Genomic DNA, 27,049 nt, shown 5'->3' with positions numbered 1-27,049 from the left:
TATTTCCTTCCAATGGAATCCATTGTGTAGTTTTCAGCAGAAAAGTTTCCAAGTGTCCATTTTTGAAACATACAAATATTCCTCAAAAACAGCCGAACTACGAATTCCGATTTACTTACCTGTTATCAGGAGAGAACCCAGTGCTGCATCTTTTAGACCAGCAGTGACCCTGAAAAGTAATTCAAGCATACTTACAAGTAACTTGTATTTCCTTCCATAGGAATCCATTGTGTGGATTTCACCAGAAAAGATTTTGTGTCCATTTTTGAAACGTACAAATATTCCTCTTAAATCAGCCGAACTACGAATTCCGATTTACTCACGTGTTATCAGGAGAGAACCCAGTGCTGCATCTTTTAGCCCAGCAGTGACCCTGGAAAGTAATTATAAGCGTACTTACCAGTAACTTGTATTTCCTTCCATAGGAATCCATTGTGTAGTTTTCAGCAGAAAAGTTCCAAGTGTCCATTTTTGAAACGTACAAATATTCCTCAAAAACAGCCGAACTACGAATTCCGATTTACTAACCTGTTATCAGGAGAGAACCTAGTGCTGCATCTTTTAGCCCAGCAGTGACCCTGGAAAGTAATTCTAAGCGTACTTACCAGTAACTTCTATTTCCTTCCAAAGGAATCCATTGTGTGGTTTTCAGCAGAAAAGTTTCCGAGTGTCGATGTTTGAAATGTACAAATACTCCTCCAAAATCAGCAGAATTACGAATGCCGATTTATTCACCTGTTATCAGGAGAGAACCCAGTGCTGCATCTTTTAGACCAGCACTGACCCTGAAAAGTAATTCAAGCGAACTTACCAGTAACTTGTATTTCCTTCCAACGGAATCCATTGTGTAGTTTTCAGCAGAAAAGTTTCCAAGTGTCCATTTTTGAAACGTACAAATATTCCTCAAAAACAGCCGAACTACAAATTCCGATTTACGTACCTGTTATCAGGAGAGAACCCAGTGCTGCATCTTTTAGACCAGCACTGACCCTGAAAAATAATTCAAGCATACTTACCAGTAACTTGTATTTCCTTCCATAGGAATCCATTGTGTGGTTTTCACCAGAAAAGATTCTGTGTCCATTTTTGAAACGTACAAATATTCCTCTTAAATCAGCCGAACTACGAATTCCGATTTACTCACGTGTTATCAGGAGAGAAACCAGTGATGCATCTTTTAGCCCAGCAGTGACCCTGGAAAGTAATTATAAGCGTACTTACCAGTAACTTGTATTTCCTTCCATAGGAATCCATTGTGTAGTTTTCAGCAGAAAAGTTCCAAGTGTCCATTTTTGAAACGTACAAATATTCCTCAAAAACAGCCGAACTACGAATTCCGATTTACTAACCTGTTATCAGGAGAGAACCCAGTGCTGCATCTTTTAGCCCAGCAGTGACCCTGGAAAGTAATTCTAAGCGTACTTACCAGTAACTTCTATTTCCTTCCAAAGGAATCCATTGTGTGGTTTTCAGCAGAAAAGTTTCCAAGTGTCGATTTTTGAAACGTACAAATACTCCTCCAAAATCAGCAGAATTACGAATGCCGATTTATTCACCTGTTATCAGGAGAGAACCCAGTGCTGCATCTTTTAGACCAGCACTGACCCTGAAAAGTAATTCAAGCGTACTTACCAGTAACTTGTATTTCCTTCCATAGGAATGCATTGTGTGTTTTCAGCAGAAAAGATTCTGAGTCCATTTTTGAAACGTACAAATATTCCTCTAAAAGCAGTCGAACTATGAATTCCGATTTACTCACCTGTTATCAGGAGAGAACCCAGTGCTGCATCTTTTATCCCAGCACTGACCCAGAAAAGTAATTCAAACGTACTTACCAGTAACTTGTATTTCCTTCCATAGGAATGCATTGTGTGGTTTTCAGCAGAAAAGTTTCCAAGTGTCCATTGTTGAAACGTACAAATATTCCTCTAAAATCAGCAGAATTACGAATGCCGATTTACTCACCTGTTATCAGGAGATAACACAGTGCTGCATCTTTTAGCCCAGCAGTGACCCTGGAAAGTAATTCTAAGCGTACTTACCAGTAACTTCTATTTCCTTCCACAGGAATCCATTGTGTGGTTTTCAGCAGAAAAGTTTCCAAGTGTCGATTTTTGAAACGTACAAATACTCCTCAAAAACAGCCGAACTACGAATTCCGATTTACTTACCTGTTATCAGGAGAGAACCCAGTGCTGCATCTTTTAGACCAGCACTGACCCTGAAAAGTAATTCAAGCATACTTACCAGTAACTTGTATTTCCTTCCATAGGAATGCATTGTGTGTTTTCAGCAGAAAAGATTCTGTGTCAATTTTTGAAACGTACAAATATTCCTCTAAAATCAGTCGAACTATGAATTCCGATTTACTCACCTGTTATCAGGAGAGAACCCAGTGCTGCATCTTTTATCCCAGCACTGACCCAGAAAAGTAATTCAAGCGTACTTACCAGTAACTTGTATTTCCTTCCATAGGAATGCATTGTGTGGTTTTCAGCAGAAAAGTTTCCAAGTGTCCATTGTTGAAACGTACAAATATTCCTCTAAAATCAGCAGAATTACGAATGCCGATTTACTCACCTGTTATCAGGAGAGAACCCAGTGCTGCATCTTTTAGCCCAGCACTGACCCTGAAAAGTAATTCAAGCATACTTACCAGTAACTTGTATTTCCTTCCATAGGAATCCATTGTGTGGTTTTCACCAGAAAAGTTTCTAGGTGTCCATTTTTGAAACGTACAAATATTCCTCTTAAATCAGCCGAACTACAAATTCCGATTTACTCACGTGTTATCAGGAGAGAACCCAGTGCTGCATCTTTTAGCCCAGCAGTGACCCTGGAAAGTAATTCTAAGCGTACTTACCAGTAATTTGTATTTCCTTTCATAGGAATCCATTGTGTAGTTTTCAGGAGAAAAGTTCCAAGTGTCCATTTTTGAAACGTACAAATATTCCTCAAAAACAGCCGAACTACGAATTCCGATTTACTAACCTGTTATCAGGAGAGAACCCAGTGCTGCATCTTTTAGCCCAGCAGTGACCCTGGAAAGTAATTCTAAGCGTACTTACCAGTAACTTCTATTTCCTTCCAAAGGAATCCATTGTGTGGTTTTCAGCAGAAATGTTTCCAAGTGTCGATTTTTGAAACGTACATATACTCCTCTAAAATCAGCAGAATTACGTATGCCGATTTATTCACCTGTTATCAGGAGAGAACCCAGTGCTGCATCTTTCAGACCAGCACTGACCCTGAAAAGTAATTCAAGCGTACTTACCAGTAACTTGTATTTCCTTCCAACGGAATCCATTCTGTAGTTTTCAGCAGAAAAGTTTCCAAGTGTCCATTTTTGAAACGTACAAATATTCCTCAAAAACAGCCGAACTACGAATTCCGATTTACTTACCTGTTATCAGGAGAGAACCCAGTGCTGCATCTTTTAGACCAGCACTGACCCTGAAAAGTAATTCAAGCATACTTACCAGTAACTTCTATTTCCTTCCATAGGAATCCATTGTGTGGTTTTCACCAGAAAAGATTCTGTGTCCATTTTTGAAACGTACAAATATTCCTCTTAAATCAGCCGAACTACGAATTCCGATTTACTCACGTGTTATCAGGAGAGAACCCAGTGCTGCATCTTTTAGCCCAGCAGTGACCCTGGAAAGTAATTCTAAGCGTACTTACCAGTAACTTGTATTTCCTTCCATAGGAATCCATTGTGTAGTTTTCAGCAGAAAAGTTCCAAGTGTCCATTTTTGAAACGTACAAATATTCCTCAAAAACAGCCGAACTACGAATTCCGATTTACTAACCTGTTATGAGGAGAGAACCCAGTGCTGCATCTTTTTGCCCAGCAGTGACCCTGGAAAGTAATTTTAAGCGTACTTATCAGTAACTTCTATTTCCTTCCAAAGGAATCCATTGTGTGGTTTTCAGCAGAAAAGTTTCCAAGTGTCGATTTTTGAAACGTACAAATACTCCTCTAATATCAGCAGAATTACGAATGCCGATTTACTCACCTGTTATCAGGAGAGAACCCATTGCTGCATCTTTTAGACCAGCACTGACCCTGAAAAGTAATTCAAGCGTACTTACCAGTAACTTGTATTTCCTTCCATAGGAATGCATTGTGTGTTTTTAGCAGAAAAGATTCTGTGTCCATTTTTGAAACATACAAATATTCCTCTAAAATCAGCCAAACTACGAATTCCGATTTACTCACCTGTTATCAGGAGAGAACTCAGTGCTGCATCTTTTAGACTAGCACTGACCCTGAAAAGTAATTCTAAGCGTACTTACCAGTAACTTGTATTTCCTTCCATAGGAATCCATTGTGTGGTTTTCAGCAGAAAAGTTTCTCTGTCGATTTTTGAAACGTACAAATATTCCTCTAAAATCAGTCGAACTATGAGTTCCGATTTACTCACCTGTTATCAGGAGAGAACCCAGTGCTGCATCTTTTATCCCAGCACTGACCCTGGAAAGTAATTCTAAGCATACTTAATAGTAACTTATATTTCCTTCCATAGGAATCCATTGGGTGGTTTTCAGTAGAAAAGTTTCCAAGTGTCCATTTTTGAAACATACAAATATTCCTCTAAAATTAGCCGAACTACAAATTCTGATTTACTTACCTGTTATCAGGAGAGAACCCAGTGCTGCATCTTTTAGCCCAGCACTGAACCTGAAAAGTCATTCTAAGCGTACTTACCAGTAACTTGTATTTTCTTCCATAGGAATCCATTGTGTGGTTTTCAGCAGAAAGGTTCCAAGTGTCCATTTTTGAAACGTACAAATATTCCTCTAAAATCAGCCGATCTACGAATTCCAATTTACTCACCTGTTATCAGGAGAGAACCCAGTGCTACATCTTTTAGCCCAGCACTGACCCTGATCAGTAATTCCAAGCGTACTTACCAGTAACTTGTATTTCCTTCCTTATGAATGCATTGTGTGGTTTTCAGCAGAAAAGTTTCCAAGTGTCCATTGTTGAAATGTACAAATATTACTCCTAAATCAGCCGAACTATGAATTCCGATTTACTTACCTGTTATCAGGAGAGAACCGAGTGCGGCATCTTTTAGCCCAGCACTGACCCTGGAAAGTAATTCTAAGCGTACTTACCAGTAACTTGTATTTCCTTCCATAGGAATCCATTGTGTGGTTTTCACCAGAAAAGTTTCCAGGTGTCCATTTTTGAAACGTACAAATATTCCTCTAAAGTCAGTCGAACTATGAATTCCGATTTACTCACCTGTTATCAGGAGAGAACCCAGTGCTGCATCTTTTATCCCAGCACTGACCCTGGAAAGTAATTCTAATCGTACTTACCAGTAACTTGTATTTCCTTCCATAGGAATCCATTGTGTGGTTTTCAGCAGAAAAGTTTCTCTGTCGATTTTTGAAACGTACAAATATTCCTCTAAAATCAGTCGAACTATGAGTTCCGATTTACTCACCTTGTTATCAGGAGAGAGCCCAGTGCTGCATCTTTTATCCCAGCACTGACCCAGAAAAGTAATTCTAAGCGTACTTACCAGTAACTTGTATTTCCTTCCATAGGAATCCATTGTGTGTTTTTCAGCAGAAAAGTTTCTCTGTCCATTTTTGAAACATACAAATATTCCTCTAAAGTCAGTCGAACTATGAATTCCGATTTACTCACCTTGTTATCAGGAGAGAGCCCAGTGCTGCATCTTTTATCCCAGCACTGAACCAGAAAAGTAATTCTAAGCGTACTTACCAGTAACTTGTATTTCCTTCCATAGGAATGCATTGTGTGGTTTTCACCAGAAAAGTTTCTAAGTGTCCATTTTTGAAACGTACAAATATTCCTCTTAAATCAGCCGAACTACGAATTCCGATTTACTCACCTGTTATCAGGAGAGAACCCAGTGCTGCATCTTTTAGCCCACCACTGACCATGGAAAGTAATTCTAAGCGTACTTACCAGTAACATGTATTTTCTTCCATAGGAATCCATTGTGTGGTTTTCAGCAGAAAAGTTTCCAAGTGTCGATTTTTGAAACGTACAAATACTCCTCTAAACTCAGCCGAATTACGAATGCCGAATTACTGACCTGTTATCAGGAGAGAACCCATTGCTGCATCTTTTAGACCAGCACTGACCCTGAAAAGTAATTCTAAGCGTACTTACCAGTAACTTGTATTTCCTTCCATAGGAATCCATTGTGTGTTTTTCAGCACAAAAGTTTCTCTGTCCATTTTTGAAACATACAAATATTCCTCTAAAGTCAGTCGAACTATGAATTCCGATTTACTCACCTGTTATCAGGAGAGAACCCAGTGCTGCATCTTTTATCCCAGCACTGACCCAGAAAATTAATTCTAAGCGTACTTACCAGTAACTTGTATTTCCTTCCGTAGGAAAGCATTGTGTGGTTTTCAGCAGAAAAGTTTCCAAGTGTCCATTTTTGAAACATACAAATATTCCTCTAAAATCAGCCGAACTACGAATTCCGATTTACTTTCCTGTTATCAGGAGAGAACCCAGTGCTGCATCTTTTAGCCCAGCACTGAACCTGAAAAGTCATTCTAAGCGTACTTACCAGTAACTTGTATTTTCTTCCATAGGAATCCATTGTGTGGTTTTCAGCAGAAAGGTTCCAAGTGTCCATTTTTGAAACGTACAAATATTCCTCTAAAATCAGCCGATCTACGAATTCCGATTTACTCACCTGTTATCAGGAGAGAACCCAGTGCTACATCTTTTAGCCCAGCACTGACCCTGATCAGTAATTCCAAGCGTACTTACCAGTAACTTGTATTTCCTTCCTTATGAATGCATTGTGTGGTTTTCAGCAGAAAAGTTTCCAAGTGTCCATTGTTGAAATGTACAAATATTACTCCTAAATCAGCCGAACTATGAATTCCGATTTACTTACCTGTTATCAGGAAAGAACCGAGTGCGGCATCTTTTAGCCCAGCACTGACCCTGGAAAGTAATTCTAAGCGTACTTACCATTAACTTGTATTTCCTTCCTTAGGAATCCATTGTGTGGTTTTCACCAGAAAAGTTTCCAGGTGTCCATTTTTGAAACGTACATATATTCCTCTAAAGTCAGTCGAACTATGAATTCCGATTTACTCACCTGTTATCAGCAGAGAACCCAGTGCTGCATCTTTTATCCCAGCACTGACCCTGGAAAGTAATTCTAAGCGTACTTACCAGTAACTTGTATTTCCTTCCATAGGAATCCATTGTGTGGTTTTCAGCAGAAAAGTTTCTCTGTCGATTTTTGAAACGTACAAATATTCCTCTAAAATCAGTCGAACTATGAGTTCCGATTTACTCACCTGTTATCAGGAGAGAACCCAGTGCTGCATCTTTTATCCCAGCACTGACCCTGGAAAGTAATTCTAAGCATACTTACTAGTAACTTGTATTTCCTTCCATAGGAATCCATTGGGTGGTTTTCAGCAGAAAAGTTTCCAAGTGTCCATTTTTGAAACTTACAAATATTACTCCTAAATCAGCCGAAATACGCATTCCGATTTACTCACCTGTTATCAGGAGAGAACCCAGTGCTGCATCTTTTATCCCAGCACTGACCCTGGAAAGTAATTCTAAGCATACTTACCAGTAACTTGTATTTCCTTCTATAGGAATCCATTGTGTGGTTTTCACCAGAAAAGATTCTGTGTCATTTTTTGAAACGTACAAATATTCCCCTAAAATCAGCCAAACTACAAATTCCGATTTACTCACCTGTTATCAGGAGAGAACCCAGTGCTGCATCTTTTAGCCCAGCACTGATTCTGAAAAGTAATTCTAAGCGTACTTACCAGTAACTTGTATTTCCTTCCATAGGAATCCATTGTGTGTTTTTCAGCAGAAAAGTTTCTCTGTCCATTTTTGAAACATACAAATATTCCTCTAAAGTCAGTCGAACTATGAATTCCGATTTACTCACCTGTTATCAGGAGAGAACCCAGTGCTGCATCTTTTATCCCAGCACTGACCCAGAAAAGTAATTCAAGCGTACTTACCAGTAACTTGTATTTCCTTCCATAGGAATCCATTGTGTGGTTTTCACCAGAAAAGATTCTGTGTCCATTTTTGAAACGTACAAATATTCCTCTTAAATCAGTCGAACTTCGAATTCCGATTTACTAACGTGTTATCAGGAGAGAACCCAGTGCTGCATCTTTTAGCCCAGCAGTGACCCTGGAAAGTAATTCTAAGCGTACTTACCAGTAACTTGTATTTCCTTCCATAGGAATCCATTGTGTAGTTTTCAGCAGAAAAGTTTCCAAGTGTCCATTTTTGAAATGTACAAATATTCCTCAAAAACAGCCGAACTACGAATTCCGATTTACTCACCTGTTATCAGGAGAGAACCCAGTGCTGCATCTTTTATCCCAGCACTGACCCAGAAAAGTAATTCAAGCGTACTTACCAGTAACTTGTATTTCCTTCCAAAGGAATCCATTGTGTGATTTTCAGCAGAAAAGTTTCTGTGTCCGTTTCTGAAACGTACAAATACTCCTCTAAAATCAGCCGAATTAGGAATTCCGATTTACTCAGCTGTTATCAGCAGAGAACACAGTGCTGCATCATTTAGGCCAGCACTGACCCTGAAAAGTAATTCTAAGTGTACTTACCAGTAACTTGTATTTCCTTCCATAGGAATGCATTGTTTGGTTTTCACCAGAAAAGTTTCTAAGTTTCCATTTTTGAAACGTACAAATATTCTTCTTAAATCAGCCGAACGACGAATTCCAATTTACTCACCTGTTATCAGGAGAGAACCCAGTGCTGCATCTTTTATCCCAGCACTGACCCTGGAAAGTAATTCTAAGCGTAGCTACCAGTAACTTGTATTTCCTTCCATAGGAATCCATTGTGTGGTTTTCAGCAGAAAAGTTTCCAAGTGTCAATTTTTGAAACGTACAAATACTCCTCTAAACTCAGCCAAATTACGAATGCCGAATTACTGACCTGTTATCAGGAGAGAACCCAGTGCTGCATCTTTTAGACCAGCACTGACCCTGAAAAGTAATTCAAGCGTACTTACCAGTAACTTGTATTTCCTTCCAACGGAATGCATTGTGTAGTTTTCAGCAGAAAAGTTTCCAAGTGTCCATTTTTGAAACGTACAAATATTCCTGAAAAACAGCCGAACTACGAATTCCGATTTACTTACCTGTTATCAGGAGAGAACCCAGTGCTGCATCTTTTAGACCAGCACTGACCCTGAAAAGTAATTCAAGCATACTTACCAGTAACTTGTATTTCCTTCCATAGGAATCCATTGTGTGGTTTTCACCAGAAAAGATTCTGTGTCCATTTTTGAAACGTACAAATATTCCTCCTAAATCAGCCGAACTACGAATTCCGATTTACTCACGTGTTATCAGGAGAGAACCCAGTGCTGCATCTTTTAGCCCAGCAGTGACCCTGGAAAGTAATTCTAAGCGTACTTACCAGTAACTTGTATTTCCTTCCATAGGAATCCATTGTGTAGTTTTCAGCAGAAAAGTTCCAACTGTCCATTTTTGAAACGTACAAATATTCCTCAAAAACAGCAGAATTACAAATGCCGATTTACTCACCTATTATCAGGAGAGAACCCAGTGCTGCATCTTTTAGACCAGCACTGACCCTGAAAAGTAATTCAAGCGTACTTACCAGTAACTTGTATTTCCTTCCATAGGAATGCATTGTGTGTTTTCAGCAGAAAAGATTCTGTGTCCATTTTTGAAACGTACAAATATTCCTCTGAAATCAGCCAAACTACGAATTCCGATTTACTCACCTTTTATCAGGAGAGAACTCAGTGCTGCATCTTTTAAACTAGCACTGACCCTGAAAAGTAATTCTAAGCGTACTTACCAGTTACTTGTATTTCCTTCCATAGGAATCCATTGTGTGGTTTTCACCAGAAAAGATTCTGTGTCCATTTTTGAAACGTACAAATACTCCTCTAAACTCAGCCGAATTACGAATGCCGAATTACTGACCTGTTATCAGGAGAGAACCCATTGCTGCATCTTTTAGACCAGCACTGACCCTGAAAAGTAATTCAAGCATACTTACCAGTAACTTGTATTTCCTTCCATAGGAATGCATTGTGTGGTTTTCAGCAGAAAAGTTTCCAAGTGTCCATTTTTGAAACGTACAAATATTCCTCAAAAATCAGCCGAAATACGAATTCCGATTTACTCACCTGTTATCAGGAGAGAACCCAGTGCTGCATGTTTTAGCCCAGCACTGACCCTGAAAAGTAATTCTAAGCGTACTTTCCAGTAACTTGTATTTTCTTCCTTATGAATGCATTGTGTGGTTTTCACCAGAAAAGTTTCTAAGTGTCCATTTTTGAAACGTACAAATATTACTCCTACATCAGCCGAACTACGAATTCCGATTTACTCACCTGTTATCAGGAGAGAACCCAGTGCTGCATCTTTTAGCCCAGCACTGACCCTGAAAAGTAATTCTAAGCGTACTTACCAGTAACTTGTATTTCCTTCCATAGGAATCCATTGTGTGTTTTTCAGCAGAAAAGTTTCTCTGTCCATTTTTGAAACGTACAAATATTCCTCTAAAATCAGCCAAACTACGAATTCCGATTTACTCACATGTTATCAGGAGAGAACTCAGTGCTGCATCTTTAAGACAAGCACTGACCCTGAAAAGTAATTCTAAGTGTACTTACCAGTAACTTGTATTTCCTTCCATAGGAATGCATTGTTTGGTTTTCACCAGAAAAGTTTCTAAGTTTCCATTTTTGAAACGTACAAATATTCTTCTTAAATCAGCCGAACGACGAATTCCAATTTACTCACCTGTTATCAGGAGAGAACCCAGTGCTGCATCTTTTATCCCAGCACTGACCCTGGAAAGTAATTCTAAGCGTAGTTACCAGTAACTTGTATTTCCTTCCATAGGAATCCATTGTGTGGTTTTCAGCAGAAAAGTTTCCAAGTGTCAATTTTTGAAACGTACAAATACTCCTCTAAACTCAGCCAAATTACGAATGCCGAATTACTGACCTGTTATCAGGAGAGAACCCAGTGCTGCATCTTTTAGACCAGCACTGACCCTGAAAAGTAATTCAAGCGTACTTACCAGTAACTTGTATTTCCTTCCAACGGAATGCATTGTGTAGTTTTCAGCAGAAAAGTTTCCAAGTGTCCATTTTTGAAACGTACAAATATTCCTGAAAAACAGCCGAACTACGAATTCCGATTTACTTACCTGTTATCAGGAGAGAACCCAGTGCTGCATCTTTTAGACCAGCACTGACCCTGAAAAGTAATTCAAGCATACTTACCAGTAACTTGTATTTCCTTCCATAGGAATCCATTGTGTGGTTTTCACCAGAAAAGATTCTGTGTCCATTTTTGAAACGTACAAATATTCCTCTTAAATCAGCCGAACTACGAATTCCGATTTACTCACGTGTTATCAGGAGAGAACCCAGTGCTGCATCTTTTAGCCCAGCAGTGACCCTGGAAAGTAATTCTAAGCGTACTTACCAGTAACTTGTATTTCCTTCCATAGGAATCCATTGTGTAGTTTTCAGCAGAAAAGTTCCAACTGTCCATTTTTGAAACGTACAAATATTCCTCAAAAACAGCCGAACTACGAATTCCGATTTACTAACCTGTTATCAGGAGAGGACCCAGTGCTGCATCTTTTAGCCCAGCAGTGACCCTGGAAAGTAATTCTAAGCGTACTTACCAGTAACTTGTATTTCCTTCTATAGGAATGCATTGTGTGGTTTTCAGCAGAAAAGTTACCAAGTAGCGATTTTTGAAACGTACAAATACTCCTCTAAAATCAGCAGAATTACGAATGCCGATTTACTCACCTGTTATCAGGAGAGAACCCAGTGCTGCATTTTTTAGACCAGCACTGACCCTGAATAGTAATTCAAGCGTACTTACCAGTAACTTGTATTTCCTTCCATAGGAATGCATTGTGTGTTTTCAGCAGAAAAGATTCTGTGTCCATTTTTGAAATGTACAAATATTCCTCTAAAATCAGCCAAACTACGAATTCCGATTTACTCAACTGTTATCAGGAGAGAACTCAGTGCTGCATCTTTTAGACTAGCACTGACCCTGAAGAGTAATTCTAAGCGTACTTACCAGTAACTTGTATTTCCTTCCATAGGAATCCATTGTGTGGTTTTCACCAGAAAAGTTTCTAGGTGTCCATTTTTGAAATGTACAAATATTCCTCTAAAATCATCCGAACTACGAATTCCGATTTACTCACCTGTTATCAGGAGAGAACCCAGTGCTGCATCTTTTAGCCCAGCACTGACCCTGAAAAGTAAATCTAAGCCTACTTAACAGTAACTTGGATTTCCTTCCATAGGAATCCATTGTGTGGTTTTCACCAGAAAAGTTTCTAGGTGTCCATTTTTGAAACATACAAATATTCCTCTAAAATCATCCGAACTACGAATTCCGATTTACTCACCTGTTATCAGGAGAGAACCCAGTGCTGCATCTTTTATCCCAGCACTGACCCAGAAAAGTAATTCAAGCGTACTTACCAGTAACTTGTATTTCCTTCCATAGGAATGCATTGTGTGGTTTTCAGCAGAAAAGTTTCCAAGTGTCCATTGTTGAAACGTACAAATACTCCTCTAAACTCAGCCGAATTACGAATGCCGAATTACTGACCGGTTATCAGGAGAGAACCCATTGCTGCATCTTTTAGACCAGCACTGACCCTGAAAAGAAATTCAAGCGTACTTACCAGTAACTTGTATTTCCTTCCGTAGGAATGCATTGTGTGGTTTTCAGCAGAAAAGTTTCCAAGTGTCCATTTTTGAAACATACAAATATTCCTCTAAAAGCAGCCGAACTACGAATTCCGATTTACTCACCTGTTATAAGGAGAGAACCCAGTGCTACATCTTTTAGCCCAGCACTGACCCTGATAAGTAATTCCAAGCGTACTTACCAGTAACTTGTATTTCCTTCCTTATGGATGCATTGTGTGGTTTTCACCAGAAAAGTTTCTAAGTGTCCATTTTTGAAACATACAAATATTACTCCCAAATCAGCCAAATTACGAATTCCGATTTACTCACCTGTTACCAGGAGGGAACCCAGTGCTGCATCTTCTAGCCCAGCACTGACCCTGAAAAGTAATTCTAAGCGTACTTACCAGTAACTTGTATTTCCTTCCTTAGTAATCCATTGTGTGGTTTTCAGCAGAAAAGTTTGTCTGTCGATTTTTGAAACGTACACATATTCCTCTATAATCAGCCGAACTATGAATTCCGATTTACTTACCTGTTATCAGGAGAGAACCGAGTGCTGCATCTTTTAGCCCAGCACTGACCCTGGAAAGTAATTGTAAGCATACTTACCAGTAACTTGTAGTTCCTTCCATAGGAATCCATTGTGTGGTTTTCACCAGAAAAGTTTCCAGGTGTCCATTTTTGAAACGTACAAATATTCCTCTAAAGTCAGTCGAACTATGAATTCCGATTTACTCACCTGTTATCAGGAGAGAACCCAGTGCTGCATCTTTTATCCCAGCACTGACCCTGGAAAGTAATTCTAAGCGTACTTACCAGTAACTTGTATTTCCTTCCATAGGAATCCATTGTGTGGTTTTCAGCAGAAAAGTTTCTCTGTAGATTTTTGAAACGTACAAATATTCCTCTAAAATCAGTCGAACTACGAATTCCGATTTACTTACCTGTTATCAGGAGAGAACCGAGTGCTGCATCTTTTAGCCCAGCACTGACCCTGGAAAGTAATTCTAAGCGTACTTACCAGTAACTTGTATTTCCTTCCATAGGAATCCATTGTGTGGTTTTCACCAGAAAAGTTTCTAAGTTTCCATTTTTGAAACGTACAAATATTCCTCTAAAATCAGTCGAACTACGAATTCCGATTTACTTACCTGTTATCAGGAGAGAACCGAGTGCTGCATCTTTTAGACTAGAACTGACCCTGAAAAGTAATTCTAAGTGTACTTACCAGTAACTTGTATTTCCTTCAATAGGAATGCATTGTGTGGTTTTCACCAGAAAAGTTTCTAAGTTTCCATTTTTGAAACGTACAAATATTCTTCTTAAATCAGCCGAACGACGAATTCCAATTTACTCACCTGTTATCAGGAGAGAACCCAGTGCTGCATCTTTTATCCCAGCACTGACCCTGGAAAGTAATTCTAAGCGTACTTACCAGTAACTTGTATTTCCTTCCATAGGAATCCATTTTGTGTGGTTTTCAGCAGAAAAGTTTCCAAGTGTCAATTTTTGAAACGTACAAATACTCCTCTAAACTCAGCCGAATTACGAATGCCGAATTACTGACCTGTTATCAGGAGAGAACCCAGTGCTGCATCTTTTAGACCAGCACTGACCCTGAAAAGTAATTCAAGCGTACTTACCAGTAACTTGTATTTCCTTCCAACGGAATCCATTGTGTAGTTTTCAGCAGAAAAGTTTCCAAGTGTCCATTTTTGAAACGTACAAATATTCCTCAAAAACAGCCGAACTACGAATTCCGATTTACTTACCTGTTATCAGGAGAGAACCCAGTGCTGCATCTTTTAGACCAGCACTGACCCTGAAAAGTAATTCAAGCATACTTACCAGTAACTTATATTTCCTTCCATAGGAATACATTGTGTGGTTTTCACCAGAAAAGATTCTGTGTCCATTTTTGAAACATACAAATATTCCTCTTAAATCAGCCGAACTACGAATTCCGATTTACTCACGTGTTATCAGGAGAGAACCCAGTGCTTCATCTTTTAGCCCAGCAGTGACCCTGGAAAGTAATTCTAAGCGTACTTACCAGTAACTTCTATTTCCTTCCAAAGGAATCCATTGTGTGGTTTTCAGGAGAAAAGTTTCCAAGTGTCGATTTTTGAAACGTACAAATACTCCTCTAAAATCAGCAGAATTACGAATGCCGATTTACTCACCTGTTATCAGGAGAGAACCCAGTGCTGCATCTTTTAGACCAGCACTGACCCTGAAAAGTAATTCAAGCGTACTTACCAGTAAATTGTATTTCCTTCCATAGGAATGCATTGTGTGTTTTCAGCAGAAAAGATTCTGTGTCCATTTTTGAAACGTACAAATATTCCTCTAAAATCAGCCAAACTACGAATTCCGATTTACTCACCTGTTATCAGGAGAGAACTCAGTGCTGCATCTTTTAGACTAGCACTGACCCTGAAGAGTAATTCTAAGCGTACTTACCAGTAACTTGTATTTCCTTCCATAGGAATCCATTGTGTGGTTTTCACCGGAAAAGTTTCTAGGTGTCCATTTTTGAAACGTACAAATATTCCTCTTAAATCAGCCGAACTACGAATTCTGGTTTACTCACCTGTTATCAGCAGAGATCCCAGTGCTGCATCTTTTAGCCCAAGACTGACCCTGAAAAGTAATTCTAAGCGTACTTACCAGTAACTTGTATTTCGTTCCATAGGAATCCATTGAGTGGTTTTCACCAGAAAAGTTTCTGTGTCGATTTTTTAAACATACAAATATTCCCCTAAAGTCAGTCGAACTATGAATTCCAATTTACTCAACTGTTATCAGGAGAGAACCCAGTGCTGCATCTTTTAGCCCAAGACTGACCCTGAAAAGTAATTCTAAGCGTACTTACCAGTAAGTTGTATTTTCTTCCATAGGAATCCATTGAGTGGTTTTCACCAGAAAAGTTTCTGTGTCGATTTTTTAAACGTACAAATATTCCTCTAAAATCAGCCAAACTACGAATTCCGATTTACTCAACTGTTATCAGGAGAGAACTCAGTGCTGCATCTTTTAGACTAGCACTGACCCTGAAGAGTAATTCTAAGCGTACTTACCAGTAACTTGTATTTCCTTCCATAGGAATCCATTGTGTGGTTTTCACCAGAAAAGTTTCTAGGTGTCCATTTTTGAAATGTACAAATATTCCTCTAAAATCATCCGAACTACGAATTCCGATTTACTCACCTGTTATCAGGAGAGAACCCAGTGCTGCATCTTTTAGCCCAGCACTGACCCTGAAAAGTAATTCTAAGCCTACTTAACAGTAACTTGGATTTCCTTCCATAGGAATCCATTGTGTGGTTTTCACCAGAAAAGTTTCTAGGTGTCCATTTTTGAAACATACAAATATTCCTCTAAAATCATCCGAACTACGAATTCCGATTTACTCACCTGTTATCAGGAGAGAACCCAGTGCTGCATCTTTTATCCCAGCACTGACCCAGAAAAGTAATTCAAGCGTACTTACCAGTAACTTGTATTTCCTTCCATAGGAATGCATTGTGTGGTTTTCAGCAGAAAAGTTTCCAAGTGTCCATTGTTGAAACGTACAAATACTCCTCTAAACTCAGCCGAATTACGAATGCCGAATTACTGACCGGTTATCAGGAGAGAACCCATTGCTGCATCTTTTAGACCAGCACTGACCCTGAAAAGAAATTCAAGCGTACTTACCAGTAACTTGTATTTCCTTCCGTAGGAATGCATTGTGTGGTTTTCAGCAGAAAAGTTTCCAAGTGTCCATTTTTGAAACATACAAATATTCCTCTAAAAGCAGCCGAACTACGAATTCCGATTTACTCACCTGTTATAAGGAGAGAACCCAGTGCTACATCTTTTAGCCCAGCACTGACCCTGATAAGTAATTCCAAGCGTACTTACCAGTAACTTGTATTTCCTTCCTTATGGATGCATTGTGTGGTTTTCACCAGAAAAGTTTCTAAGTGTCCATTTTTGAAACATACAAATATTACTCCCAAATCAGCCAAATTACGAATTCCGATTTACTCACCTGTTACCAGGAGGGAACCCAGTGCTGCATCTTCTAGCCCAGCACTGACCCTGAAAAGTAATTCTAAGCGTACTTACCAGTAACTTGTATTTCCTTCCTTAGTAATCCATTGTGTGGTTTTCAGCAGAAAAGTTTGTCTGTCGATTTTTGAAACGTACACATATTCCTCTATAATCAGCCGAACTATGAATTCCGATTTACTTACCTGTTATCAGGAGAGAACCGAGTGCTGCATCTTTTAGCCCAGCACTGACCCTGGAAAGTAATTGTAAGCATACTTACCAGTAACTTGTAGTTCCTTCCATAGGAATCCATTGTGTGGTTTTCACCAGAAAAGTTTCCAGGTGTCCATTTTTGAAACGTACAAATATTCCTCTAAAGTCAGTCGAACTATGAATTCCGATTTACTCACCTGTTATCAGGAGAGAACCCAGTGCTGCATCTTTTATCCCAGCACTGACCCTGGAAAGTAATTCTAAGCGTACTTACCAGTAACTTGTATTTCCTTCCATAGGAATCCATTGTGTGGTTTTCAGCAGAAAAGTTTCTCTGTAGATTTTTGAAACGTTCAAATATTCCTCTAAAATCAGTCGAACTACGAATTCCGATTTACTTACCTGTTATCAGGAGAGAACCGAGTGCTGCATCTTTTAGCCCAGCACTGACCCTGGAAAGTAATTCTAAGCGTACTTACCAGTAACTTGTATTTCCTTCCATAGGAATCCATTGTGTGGTTTTCACCAGAAAAGTTTCTAAGTTTCCATTTTTGAAACGTACAAATATTCCTCTAAAATCAGTCGAACTACGAATTCCGATTTACTTACCTGTTATCAGGAGAGAACCGAGTGCTGCATCTTTTAGACTAGCACTGACCCTGAAAAGTAATTCTAAGTGTACTTACCAGTAACTTGTATTTCCTTCAATAGGAATGCATTGTGTGGTTTTCACCAGAAAAGTTTCTAAGTTTCCATTTTTGAAACGTACAAATATTCTTCTTAAATCAGCCGAACGACGAATTCCAATTTACTCACCTGTTATCAGGAGAGAACCCAGTGCTGCATCTTTTATCCCAGCACTGACCCTGGAAAGTAATTCTAAGCGTACTTACCAGTAACTTGTATTTCCTTCCATAGGAATCCATTGTGTGGTTTTCACCAGAAAAGTTTCTAAGTTTCCATTTTTGAAACGTACAAATATTCCTCTAAAATCAGTCGAATTACGAATGCCGAATTACTGACCTGTTATCAGGAGAGAACCCAGTGCTGCATCTTTTAGACCAGCACTGACCCTGAAAAGTAATTCAAGCGTACTTACCAGTAACTTGTATTTCCTTCCAACGGAATCCATTGTGTAGTTTTCAGCAGAAAAGTTTCCAAGTGTCCATTTTTGAAACGTACAAATATTCCTCAAAAACAGCCGAACTACGAATTCCGATTTACTTACCTGTTATCAGGAGAGAACCCAGTGCTGCATCTTTTAGACCAGCACTGACCCTGAAAAGTAATTCAAGCATACTTACCAGTAACTTATATTTCCTTCCATAGGAATACATTGTGTGGTTTTCACCAGAAAAGATTCTGTGTCCATTTTTGAAACATACAAATATTCCTCTTAAATCAGCCGAACTACGAATTCCGATTTACTCACGTGTTATCAGGAGAGAACCCAGTGCTTCATCTTTTAGCCCAGCAGTGACCCTGGAAAGTAATTCTAAGCGTACTTACCAGTAACTTCTATTTCCTTCCAAAGGAATCCATTGTGTGGTTTTCAGGAGAAAAGTTTCCAAGTGTCGATTTTTGAAACGTACAAATACTCCTCTAAAATCAGCAGAATTACGAATGCCGATTTACTCACCTGTTATCAGGAGAGAACCCAGTGCTGCATCTTTTAGACCAGCACTGACCCTGAAAAGTAATTCAAGCGTACTTACCAGTAAATTGTATTTCCTTCCATAGGAATGAATTGTGTGTTTTCATCAGAAAAGATTCTGTGTCCATTTTTGAAACGTACAAATATTCCTCTAAAATCAGCCAAACTACGAATTCCGATTTACTCACCTGTTATCAGGAGAGAACTCAGTGCTGCATCTTTTAGACTAGCACTGACCCTGAAGAGTAATTCTAAGCGTACTTACCAGTAACTTGTATTTCCTTCCATAGGAATCCATTGTGTGGTTTTCACCGGAAAAGTTTCTAGGTGTCCATTTTTGAAACGTACAAATATTCCTCTTAAATCAGCCGAACTACGAATTCTGGTTTACTCACCTGTTATCAGCAGAGATCCCAGTGCTGCATCTTTTAGCCCAAGACTGACCCTGAAAAGTAATTCTAAGCGTACTTACCAGTAACTTGTATTTCGTTCCATAGGAATCCATTGAGTGGTTTTCACCAGAAAAGTTTCTGTGTCGATTTTTTAAACATACAAATATTCCCCTAAAGTCAGTCGAACTATGAATTCCAATTTACTCAACTGTTATCAGGAGAGAACCCAGTGCTGCATCTTTTAGCCCAAGACTGACCCTGAAAAGTAATTCTAAGCGTACTTACCAGTAAGTTGTATTTTCTTCCATAGGAATCCATTGAGTGGTTTTCACCAGAAAAGTTTCTGTGTCGATTTTTTAAACGTACAAATATTCCTCTAAAATCAGCCGAACCACGAATTCCGATTTACTCACCTGTTATCAGGAGAGAACCCAGTGCTGCATCTTTTAGCCCAGCACTGACCCTGAAAAGTAATTCTAAGCGTACTTAACAGTAACTTGTATTTCCTTCCATAGGAATCCATTGTGTGGTTTTCACTAGAAAAGATTCTGTGTCCCTATTTGAAACGTACAAATATTCCTCTAAAATCAGCCAAACTACGAGTTCCGATTTACTCACCTGTTATCAGGAGAGAACTCAGTTCTGCATCTTTTAGACCAGCACTGACCCTGAAAAGTAATTCTAAGCGTACTTACCAGTAACTTGTATTTCCTTCTATAGGAATCTATTGAGTAGTTTTCACCATAAACGTTTCTAAGTGTCGACTTTTGAAACGTAAAAATACTCCTCTAAAATCAGCTGAATTACGAATTCCAATTTACTCACTTGTTATCAGGAGAGAACCCAGTGCTGCATCTTTTAGCCCAGCACTGACCCTGAAAAGAAATTCTAAGCATACTTACCAGTAAGTTGTATTTCCTTCCATAGGAATCCATTGTGTGCTTTTCAGCAGAAAAGTTTCGAAGTGTCGATTTTTTAAATGTGCAAATACGCCTCTAAAATCATCTGAATTCCGAATTCCGATGTACTCACCTGTTATCAGGAGAGAACCCAGTGCTGCATCTTTTAGCCCAGCACTGACCCTGGAAAGTAATTCTAAGCGTACTTACCAGTAACTTGTATTTCCTTCCCTAGGAATCCGTTGTGTGGTTTTCAGCAGAAAAGGTTCCAAGTGTCCATTTTTGAAACATACAAATATTCCTCTAAAATTAGCCGAACTACGAATTCCGATTTACTCACCTGTTATCAGGAGAGAACCAAGTGCTGCATCTTTTAGCCCAGCACTGACCCTGAAAAGTAATTCTAAGCGTACTTACCAGTAACTTGTATTTCCTATCATAGGAATTCATTGTGTGTTTTTCAGCAGAAAAGTTTCCCAGTCCATTTTTGAAACATACAAATATTCCTCTAAAGTCAGTCAAACTATGAATTCCGATTTACTCACCTGTTATCAGGAGAGAACCCAGTGCTGCATCTTTTATCCCAGCACTGACCCAGAAAAGTAATTCAAGCGTACTTACCAGTAACTTGTATTTCCTTCCATAGGAATGCATTGTGTGGTTTTCAGCAGAAAAGTTTCCAAGTGTCCATTGTTGAAACGTACAAATACTCCTCTAAACTCAGCCGAATTACGAATGCCGAATTACTGACCTGTTATCAGGAGAGAACCCATTGCTGCATCTTTTAGACCAGCACTGACCCTGAAAAGTAATTCAAGCGTACTTACCAGTAACTTGTATTTCCTTCCGTAGGAATGCATTGTGTGGTTTTCAGCAGAAAAGTTTCCAAGTGTCCATTTTTGAAACATACAAATATTCCTCTAAAATCAGCCGAACTACGAATTCCGATTTACTTACCTGTTATCAGGAGAGAACCCAGTGCTGCATCATTTAGCCCAGCACTGAACCTGAAAAGTCATTCTAAGCGTACTTACCAGTAACTTGTATTTCCTTCCTTATGGATGCATTGTGTGGTTTTCACCAGAAAAGTTTCTAAGTGTCCATTTTTAAAACATAAAAATATTACTCCTAAATCAGCCAAACTACGAATTCCGATTTACTCACCTGTTACCAGGAGGGAACCCAGTGCTGCATCTTCTAGCCCAGCACTGACCCTGAAAAGTAATTCTAAGCGTACTTACCAGTAACTTGTATTTCCTTCCATAGGAATCCATTGTGTGGTTTTCAGCAGAAAAGTTTGTCTGTCGATTTTTGAAACGTACAAATATTCCTCTATAATCAGCCGAACTATGAATTCCGATTTACTTACCTGTTATCAGGAGAGAACCGAGTGCTGCATCTTTTATCCCAGCACTGACCCTGGAAAGTAATTCTAAGCGTACTTACCAGCAACTTGTATTTCCTTCCATAGGAATCCATTGTGTGGTTTTCAGCAGAAAAGTTTCTCTGTCGATTTTTGAAACGTACAAATACTCCTCTTCAATCAGCAGAATTACGAATGCCGATTTACTCACCTGTTATCAGGAGAGAACCCAGCGCTGCATCTTTTAGACCAGCACTGACCCTAAAAAGTAATTCAAGCATACTTACCAGTAACTTGTATTTCTTTCCATAGGAATGCATTGAGTGCTTTCAGCAGAAAAGATTCTGTGTCCATTTTTGAAATGTACAAATATTCCTCTAAATTCAGCCAAACTACGAATTCCGATTTACTCACCTGTTATCAGGAGAGAGCTCAGCACTGCATCTTTTAGACCAACACTGAACCTGAAAAGTAATTCTAAGCGTACTTAGCAGTAACTTGTATTTGCTTCCATATGAATCCATTGTGTGGTTTTCACCAGAAAAGTTTCTAGGTGTCCATTTTTGAAACGTACAAATATTCCTCTATAATCAGCTGAACTACGAATTCCGATTTACTCACCTGTTATCAGGAGAGAACCGAGTGCTGCATCTTTTAGCCCAGAACAGACCCTGGAAGGTAATTCTAAGCGTACTTACCAGTAACTTGTATTTCCTTCCATAGGAATCCATTGTGTGGTTTTCACCAGAAAAGTTTCCAGGTGTCCATTTTTGAAACGTACAAATATTCCTCTGAAGTCAGTCGAACTATGAATTCCGATTTACTCACCTGTTGTCAGGAGAGAACCCAGTGCTGCATCTTTTATCCCAGCACTGACCCTGGAAATTAATTCTAAGCGTACTTACCAGTAACTTGTATTTCCTTCCATAGGAATCCATTGTGTGGTTTTCAGCAGAAAAGTTTCTCTGTCCATTTTTGAAAAGTACAAACATTCCTCTAAAATCAGTCGAACTACTAATTCCGATTTACTTACCTGTTATCAGGAGAGAACCGAGTGCTGCATCTTTTAGCCCAGCACTGACCCTGGAAAGTAATTCTGAGCGTACTTACCAGTAACTTGTATTTCCTTCCATAGGAATCCATTGTGTGGTTTTCAAAAGAAAAGTTTCCAGGTGTCCATTTTTGAAACGTACAAATATTCCTCTAAAGTCAGTCGAACTATGAATTCCGATTTACTCACCTGTTATCAGGAGAGAACCCAGTGCTGCATCTTTTATCCCAGCACTGACCCTGGAAAGTAATTCTAAGCATACTTACCAGTAACTTGTATTTCCTTCCGTAGGAATCCATTGGGTGGTTTTCAGCAGAAAAGTTTCCAAGTGTCCATTTTTGAAACTTACAAATATTCCTCTAAAATCAGCCGAACTACAAATTCCGATTTACTCACCTGTTATCAGGAGAGAACCCAGTGCTGCATCTTTTAGACCAGCAGTGACCCTGAAAAGTAATTCTAAGCGTATTTACAAGTAACTTGTATTTCCTTCCATAGGAATCCATTGTGTGGTTTTCAGCAGAAAAGTTTCCAAGTGTCGATTTTTGAAACGTACAAATACTCCTCTAAAATCAGCAGAATTACGAATGCCGATTTACTCACCTGTAATCAGGAGAGAACCCAGTGCTGCATCTTTTAGACCAGCACTGACCCTGAAAAGTAATTCAAGCTTACTTACCAGTAACTTATATTTACTTCCCTAGGAATGCATTGTGTGGTTTTCAGCAGAAAAGATTCTGTGTCCATTTTTGAAACATACAAATATTCCTCAAAAATCAGCCAAACTACGAATTCCGATTTACTCACCTGTTATCAGGAGAGAACTCAGTGCTGCATCTTTTTGCCCAGCACTGACCATGAAAATTAATTCTAAGCATACTTACCAGTAACTTGTATTTCCTTCCCTAGGCATGCATTGTGTGGTTTTCAACAGAAAAGATTCTAAGTGTCCATTTTTGAAACGTACAAATATTCCTCTTAAATCAGCCGAACTACGAATTCCGATTTACTTACCTGTTATCAGGAGAGAACCCAGTGCTGCATCTTTTAGACCAGCACTGACCCTGAAAAGTAATTAAAGCGTACTTACCAGTAACTTGTACTTCCTTCCATAGGAATGCATTGTGTGTTTTCAGCAGAAAAGATTCTGTGTCCATTTTTGAAACGTACAAATATTCCTCTAAAATCAGCCAAACTACGAATTCCGATTTACTCACCTGTTATCAGGAGAGAACTCAGTGCTGCATCTTTTAGACTAGCACTGACCCTGAAAAGTATTTCTAAGCGTACTTACCAGTAACTTGTATTTCCTTCCATAGGAATGCATTGTGTGGTTTTCACCCAAAAAGTTTCTAAGTGTCCATTTTTGAAACGTACAAATATTCTTCTTAAATCAGCCGAACTACGAATTCCGATTTACTCACCTGTTATCAGGAGAGAACCCAGTGCTGCATCTTTTATCCCAGCACTGACCCTGGAAAGTAATTCTAAGCGTACTTACCAGTAACTTGTATTTCCTTCCATAGGAATCCATTGTGTGGTTTTCAGCAGAAAAGTTTTTAAGTGTCGATTTTTGAAACGTACAAATAGTCCTCTAAACTCAGCCGATTTACGAATGCCGAATTACTGACCTGTTATCAGGAGAGAACACATTGCTGCATCTTTTAGACCAGCACTGACCCTGAAAAGTAATTCAAGCGTACTTACCAGTAACTTGTATTTCCTTCCATAGGAATCCATTGTGTGGTTTTCAGCAGAAAAGTTTCTAAGTGTCCATTTTTGAAACATACAAATATTACTCCTAAATCAGCCGAACTACGAATTCCGATTTACTCACCTGTTATCAGGAGGGAGCCCAGTGCTGCATCTTTTAGCCCAGCACTGACCCTGAAAAGTAATTCTAAGCGTACTTACCAGTAACTTGTATTTCCTTCCATAGGAATCCATTGTGTGGTTTTCAGCAGAAAAGTTTCTCTGTCGATATTTGAAACGTTCAAATATTCCTCTAAAAACAGCCGAACTACGAATTCCGATTTAATTACCTGTTATCAGGAGAGAACCCAGTGCTGCATCTTTTAGCCCAGCAGTGACCCTGGAAAGTAATTCTAAGCGTACTTACCAGTAACTTCTATTTCCTTCCATAGGAATCCATTGTGTGGTTTTCAGCAGAAAAGTTTCCAAGTGTCGATTTTTGAAACGTACAAATACTCCTCTAAAATCAGCAGAATTACGAATGCCGATTTACTCACCTGTTATCAGGAGAGAACCCAGTGCTGCATCTTTTAGACCAGCACTGACCCTGAAAAGTAATTCAAGCATACTTACCAGTAACTTGTATTTCCTTCCATAGGAATGCATTGTGTGCTTTCAGCAGAAAAGATTCTGTGTCCATTTTTGAAACGTACAAATATTCCTCTAAAATCAGCCAATATACGAATTCTGATTTACTCACCTGTTATCAGGAGAGAACTCAGCGCTGCATCTTTTAGACTAGCACTGACCCTGGAAAGTAATTCTAAGTGTACTTACCAGTAACTTGTATTTCCTTCCATAGGAATCCATTGTGTGGTTTTCACCAGAAAAGTTTCTAGGTGTCCATTTTTGAAACGTACAAATATTCCTCTATAATCAGCCGAACTACGAATTCCGATTTACTCACCTGTTATCAGGAGAGAACCGAGTGCTGCATCTTTTAGCCCAGCACTGACCCTGGAAAGTAATTCTAAGCATACTTACCAGTAACTTGTATTTCCTTCCATAGGAATCCATTGTGTGGTTTTCACCAGAAAAGTTTCCAGGTGTCCATTTTTGAAACATACAAATATTCCTCTAAAGTCAGTCGAACTATGAATTCCGATTTACTCACCTGTTATCAGGAGAGAACCCAGTCCTGCATCTTTTATCCCAGCACTGACCCTGGAAAGTAATTCTAAGCGTACTTACCAGTAACTTGTATTTCCTTCCATAGGAATCCATTGTGTTGTTTTCAGCAGAAAAGCTTCTCTGTCGATTTTTGAAACTTACAAATATTCCTCTAAAATCAGTCGAACTACGAATTCCGATTTACTTACCTGTTATCAGGAGAGAACCGAGTGCTGCATCTTTTAGCCCAGCACTGACCCTGGAAAGTAATTCTAAGCGTACTTACCAGTAACTTGTATTTCCTTCCATAGGAATCCATTGTGTGGTTTTCACCAGAAAAGTTTCCAGGTGTCCATTTTTGAAACATACAAATATTCCTCTAAAGTCAGTCGAACTATGAATTCCGATTTACTCACCTGTTATCAGGAGAGAACCCAGTCCTGCATCTTTTATCCCAGCACTGACCCTGGAAAGTAATTCTAAGCGTACTTACCAGTAACTTGTATTTCCTTCCATAGGAATCCATTGTGTTGTTTTCAGCAGAAAAGTTTCTCTGTCGATTTTTGAAACTTACAAATATTCCTCTAAAATCAGTCGAACTACGAATTCCGATTTACTTACCTGTTATCAGGAGAGAACCGAGTGCTGCATCTTTTAGCCCAGCACTGACCCTGGAAAGTAATTCTAAGCGTACTTACCAGTAACTTGTATTTCCTTCCATAGGAATCCATTGTGTGGTTTTCACCAGAAAAGTTTCCAGGTGTCCATTTTTGAAACGTAAAAATATTCATCTAAAGTCAGTCGAACTATGAATTCCGATTTACTCACCTTTTATCAGGAGAGAACCCAGTGCTGCATCTTTTATCCCAGCACTGACCCTGGAAAGTAATTCTAAGCGTACTTACCAGTAACTTGTATTTCCTTCCCTAGGCATGCATTGTGTGGTTTTCACCAGAAAAGATTCTAAGTGTCCATTTTTGAAACGTACAAATATTCCTCTTAAATCAGCCGAACTACGAATTCCAATTTATTCACCTGTTATCAGGAGAGAACCCAGTGCTGCATCTTTTCTCCCAGCACTGACCCTGGAAAGTAATTCTAAGCGTAGTTACCAGTAACTTGTATTTCCTTCCATAGGAATCCATTGTGTGGTTGTCAACAGAAAAGTTTCCAAGTGTCGATTTTTGAAACGTACAAATACTCCTCTAAACTCAGCCGAATTACGAATGCCGAATTACTGACCTGTTACCAGGAGAGAACCCATTGCTGCATCTTTTAGACCAGCACTGACCCTGAAAAGTAATTCAAGCGTACTTACCAGTAACTTGTATTTCCTTCCATAGGAATGCATTGTGTGGTTTTCAGCAGAAAAGTTTCCAAGTGTCCATTTTTGAAACGTACAAATATTCATCAAAAATCAGCCGAACTACGAATTCCGATTCACTCACCTGTTATCAGGAGAGAACCCAGTGCTGCATCTTTTATCCCAGCACTGACCCTGGAAAGTAATTCTAAGCGTACTTACCAGTAACTTCTATTTCCTTCCATAGGAATCCATTGTGTGGTTTTCAGCAGAAAAGTTTCCAAGTGTCGATTTTTGAAACGTACAAATACTCCTCTAAACTCAGCCGAATTGCGAATGCCGAATTACTGACCTGTTATCAGGAGAGAACCCATTGCTGCATCTTTTAGACCAGCAATGACCCTGAAAAGTAATTCAAGCGTACTTACCAGTAACTTGTATTTCCTTCCATAGGAATGCATTGTGTAGTTTTCAGCAGAAAAAGTTCCAAGTGTCCATTTTTGAAATGTACAAATATTCCTCTAAAAT

Source organism: Triturus cristatus, chromosome 1_1 (genome assembly GCF_964204655.1).
Source record: "Triturus cristatus chromosome 1_1, aTriCri1.1, whole genome shotgun sequence".
NCBI classification, from domain to species: Eukaryota; Metazoa; Chordata; class Amphibia; order Caudata; family Salamandridae; genus Triturus; species Triturus cristatus.
This window is presented reverse-complemented; position numbering follows the sequence as displayed.